We start from the raw sequence: 5,329 nt of genomic DNA, 5'->3' as shown, positions 1-5,329 counted from the left end.
TCAATGGGTTAATAATATACAATCAACATACGTAGGTGTTGCCCACCCGTTCTCTCTTCCTCTCTCTCTCTCTCTCTCTCTCCCTCTCTCTCTCTGTCTCTCTACACACACATACATATACACATAGCTCTTTGGACAATTAGGGTAAAACTAGGTCACAGCTGTAATTTCAGAAATTCCTGTGAGTGAAGGAGTGACAGGATATTGAGAGATAAGAATGAAAGGCAACCAACAAAGAAAAAATACAATGAGTCGCTTTATTGGCTGCCCTGAATGACCTCCTGCTTAACATTAAATATATTCTTAAGAACTGAATACAATTTATTCATCCGCGCGACCCAGAGCCAGAATGAAATGGCTTTTGGGAGTCCTACACCTGGAAATATTCTGTCTTTCTGCAAGGTACAGATTTTTCTTGTCTTATATTGTCATAAGATAGAGTTTACGTATCTGTGTATGGATAGGTGGATAGATGCATGTTTATATATTATTGTTATGTTACAATACAACATAGAGATTCGTTACCCAGACATAAACAGACAAATTGATGAAATCACGAACATAGATTCAGTTGTATATACACTGACATCCATGCTTTTAAATGTCTCTCTGCCTGCCTCTCTGCCTACCTATCTATATCTGTCTCTATCTATTCATATATCTGCCTCTCTCTCTGTCTCTCTCTCTCTCTCTATTTACATACTATTTCTCTCTCTATCGTTCTCTCTATCTTTCTCTCTCTCTCTCTCTCTCTCTATCTACCTCGTTATCTTTCTATCTGTCTTTCTCTTTCTCTATCTATCTCCCTCTCTATCTATCTATCTCCCTATCTCTCTCTATCTATTTATCTCCTCTCTCTCTCTATCTATCTATCTATCTCCTCTCTCTCTAGCTATCTATCTCCCTCTCTCTCTCTCTATCTATTTATCTCCTCTCTCTCTATCTATTTATCTCCTCTCTCTCCATCTATCTATCTCCTCTCTCTCTCTCTAGCTATCTATCTCCATCTCTCTCTCTCTATCTATTTATCTCCCTCTCTCTCTTTCTATCTCCCTCTCTGTCTATCTATCTCCCTCGCTACGGAAAATGGGATTTTTTGTAGCGGTGTCAAATGAAATTGTCACCCATGGTTATGACCCTAGTATCGATCTATTGCATTTCAATCTATTTTAGGGTTAGGTTTAGAGTTATGGTTAGGGTTAGGGAAGGGTATCTTTTTTTCTTCACAAATGTAAATAAACCCAATCTGTTTCTTAAACGAGGGACGTATTCATACAGCACGGAATGTTAAAATTGCTGAAATGCTTGAAATTGAAGTCGAAATATCTTACAACATATAGAATTTTCTCAATAGTAGAAGACACTTGCCCAAGGTGCCACGCAGTGGGACTGAACCCGGAACCATGTGGTTGGTAAGCAAGCTACTTACCACACAGCCACTCCTGCGCCTATTTATTTACATTTCTGAACAAAAAAGTTATCCTTCCACCCACCCTTAACCCTAAAACAGATTGAAATGCAACAGATTGATACTAGGGTCATAATTATGGGTGACAATTTCATATGACACTGCTACAAAAAACTGCCGTTCAAACCGAAAAGATCCAAAAAATTATTTATTTTGTGTTTTATTTACTTTTCTAGGAAGCCGTTGTAGGATCGACTAGTCACGACTAGCTAGCACGGACACAAAATAAATAATTTTTTAAAGCAAAGTAAATAAAACTCAAAAACACAAAGAAAAGATCGACTAGTCATGACTAGCTAATGCGAGTGCGCGCACCGGGACCACTGTTCTCAAGTAGTACCCCATGGTTTTTATGAAATGAACTATTTTGACTTTCTTCTTTTTTTTGTGTTTGAGGGGAATAAAAAAATCTTTTTAGTCAATTGATATTTTATTTAGGTTTTTAGTCGCACGACACACTTTAGAATTCTTAGTCAATTATATAAACCTTCTTGTCAAGCCATTCTATATATCTGTATTTTTATTTGCATGTATATTTTTTACCTTCTGTATTTTTTTATATATATGTATTCTTTTTATATGTTTAAAGGCCAGGGTAGTATTTAGATATGATCAAATGTTTGATAAGAGACGGTGTTATGTATAAAGTTGTTGACTCGAATTTCATGTTTCTTCTCTGATCGATGTTTCTTTATCTCTCTCTGTCTCAATTACACTTGAGCACTTCCTTTTTGAAGCCTTATAAACCCTCTTTATCTCTATAAAAAGCGGCAAAAATTATATATGTGTGTTGTATATGTGTGTGTGTGTTATGTGTGTGTGTATATAATCAGAGGTGAAAGGTTCAAATCTAGTCCCCAGATTCAAGAGGTCGTAACGTAATCCCTTTAGTCAGCTGATAGAAACGATTTATCTAAATTAAGAGAGGACATCATCTTTGACATTGCCAATTTGTTATCTCTCTGGCAGTCATACAAAATGTACCAGTCAAATACTGGGGTAAAAATCAATCCATTAACACCAGTCCAATATAATCAGCATATTACGTTCATTTCTCCAAGTTTGTATGTGTCAGACGACTTCTCCCACAGTCGTTGTGGTTGTTTGTCAGGTTTAATCGCTTGTTTTCTTCCACTTGAATTCCAGGCACTTCTTTATCCAAATTTCTTTTACCATATCCCTTCTAAATCTATACTATATTGTGCACTATCACAGATTCTTCTGAGGCCCAGTTTTCCCTAACCCCAGGTTTTCAACACATTAACATTACATTTCTAGTGAAATATGCTCACCTCATTTCTTACCAGTTTTCATGCATCCTCTACATTAAATGCATCATTGCACTTTACAAATACACATCATGCAATCTCTCCTTCGTTTGGAGACAGAATCCCTTAGTTGTCAGTAGACATAACAGTTCCCTGTACATTTTCCATCTCATTTTTCCTCTAAGCACTGCACTTTGAGAATAGACCTCCACCCACCCACTTCTAATTATGTCTCCTAGGTTAGAGAAACTATAGGTCTTTCATACTTGTTCTTACTACAAACTAATCCCGTGTATCTGCTACTTAAAAAGTCCTTCCCCAACCCTAACCCGTCCTCCCTGTAAACTTGCCTGTGATACCACTGCACCTATTGTGTTGTTTAGATAAACCATATAGAATTCCTATTAACCCCTTTTCTCTCCCCTGCATATAAATTGTGATAACTTTCCAGATGATGTAGATGTTTGAGGATGCAGGGATTCTTTCAGGACCCAAGTGTTGTAGGTGTACGGTGTAGATGTTCTGTTATTGCTTACAAACTAAAACTTTTCTCATTGCTTTGTTTACTCTTGGGCCTCTCCTGTAGGAGATTCTTTTGAAATTGTGGCCTTCAGCCAGTGAAGTAATTCCTTTTTAGGAATCAGTATTCCAAAACTAACTTTTGAGCTGGTATCTTCTATAATATGTAATATGTACCTAACAGTGTTATATTTTTACTTTGTGCCGTTGAAGTCATTCCCCACTTTCGAGATATTTCTGAATTTTGATAATCTTTAATTATTTACTAATGATAGGAGGGACCACATCACAGATGACTATTTCACTCTTTGAATATGGGATGTTATCAAAACGACTGAAATTGAGTTTCTCTGAAGAGTCTCTGGAGTAACGCATCCAGCTTCGGAATTTGGGTGTGTCTCCAGGCCAAACGACTGCTTCTCTGCATTGAGAGGTCACAGCTGCTTCAATACTACCGGCATGTGATTAAAATGTCCCAGAAAAGAATCAAAAGAGGGATTCATCGAGCTGAGACAACTGACAAGAGACCTAGGGTTAAACCAAGAAAAATGTTTTGCATAAAACCCATGTTTCAATCGGTTGTGCTTGGAAATCCTCTCAGAATGTCTAATCAAGGTTACTTTAGATAGGATCGTATGAAGGAGGTGCCTGAGGACTCTACCCCTATAACCTTCCTATGAAGAGAAGGCAAAGCATTTGAATGGATAGATGAAATGGTGTAACTATTGGTTGTCTTTGTTGATTCTTGAGCTTTTCGTATACTGCTGCCCACACAAACACTTCTCCTGCCAGTTGTTTACCAGAAGATTTCTCATGTGTTACTTTCAATTTTATTCGATTTTAAAATGTTTTCTCCAATTCCAGCTTTTATTTCAACTTGTTTGTTATTTTTCTCAAAATCTTTAGAAACAGATAACAATGTCTTCTAATTTCCGTGTTTCTTCAGTATTTCTTATTCGTCTATTCACGTAATTTCTTTGTCAAATCTATAATTTACAGTTCACAGGTTTTATATTATCGTTAATGCTTTTTCAATTATTTCTTGTTGCATCTTTTGCAGGAAGGGAATTAGAAATTACACAAGATGACCTGGAAATCATCAAGATTGACCATTCGTTCAGCGTTATGGAACAAGGCTTTCAGATGCTGCTCAAATGGTTTCAAAGTTGCGATCCAGCGAAACGTACACCTCAAACATTAAAAGAAGCTCTTTTAGAAACCGAATGTTTCACGGCGCTTGAATGTTTATTATCAGACTTCAGTTGAATTTCTTGTAAATATTGCTGTTGTTTAACCCCAAGTCTACCTTCACCACACACATACCTATGATTAAATGCCTTCCATCCAGGACCATCATGTTTTCCTTGTCTAATGTGTCATTCTTTAAGATGATAAGTGATGAATAGAGTAGGATCCGGCTACTAATTCTAGCAGATATATTTACCACATGGAGATCCCTTTATTTGTTTAGCTCCCTTTTGTTGGAGATTAACTTTGGAAATAAAGATTGAAATTTCATTTGTTGTTGGCGTTGTTGTTGTAAGCCCCGGCATGTCCCTAAATACGTCCATTGTTATATAAACAGTTTAAATATCCTGTGGGATGTTCCCAAAAATGAAGAGTGTAATTCCATTTAGTGAAACATACTTAAAATGCATATTTTGTTTTCAAGTAGAACCTCCTTGTGGACAGAATTGTCAGTAAATATACAGTTTCTATTTCTCTCAGCCAATAGTTTTACATTAGGCTTCATCCAAACTCTAGAAAGTGAAACTTACAGCTGACCACGGGAGAAGAATTGTGTTGGAAGATATATTCCAATTTGTTTAAATGCCTGTCTCTGTGCCTTGTTGCATGTCAAGGGAAAGAGTGGTTCCACAGGAAATTGTTTGTATGGTAACTATGAATGGGAACTTCATTCCTTGAGACCCATTTGGAATCCCTGAGATTGATCCTGCAAAAGAACCACAAGCAACCCAGCAGCAATAATAAGATCTTGGAAGCAGATGATAACGTAGCCTGTGTCATTGCAATGGTCTTGTTTAGCATCTAAATTCTTCAATAACCTAATGCA

The 5,329-nt window shown here is 36.8% G+C and overlaps 1 long non-coding RNA gene across 1 annotated transcript; it reads left to right on the top strand.

Annotated features, from left to right (window-relative positions):
• The first annotated feature begins 204 nt into the window (after positions 1-204).
• LOC118761084 lies at positions 205-4,467 on the top strand. Its single transcript, XR_004997145.1, has 2 exons — positions 205-402; positions 4,316-4,467. It is a non-coding gene; the product is annotated as an uncharacterized LOC118761084 (long non-coding RNA).
• The last annotated feature ends 862 nt before the right edge of the window (positions 4,468-5,329 follow it).

The sequence above is a fragment of the Octopus sinensis genome, unplaced genomic scaffold (assembly GCF_006345805.1).
Source record: "Octopus sinensis unplaced genomic scaffold, ASM634580v1 Contig07226, whole genome shotgun sequence".
In the NCBI taxonomy this organism is placed as follows: domain Eukaryota; kingdom Metazoa; phylum Mollusca; class Cephalopoda; order Octopoda; family Octopodidae; genus Octopus; species Octopus sinensis.
This window is presented reverse-complemented; position numbering and strand designations above follow the sequence as displayed.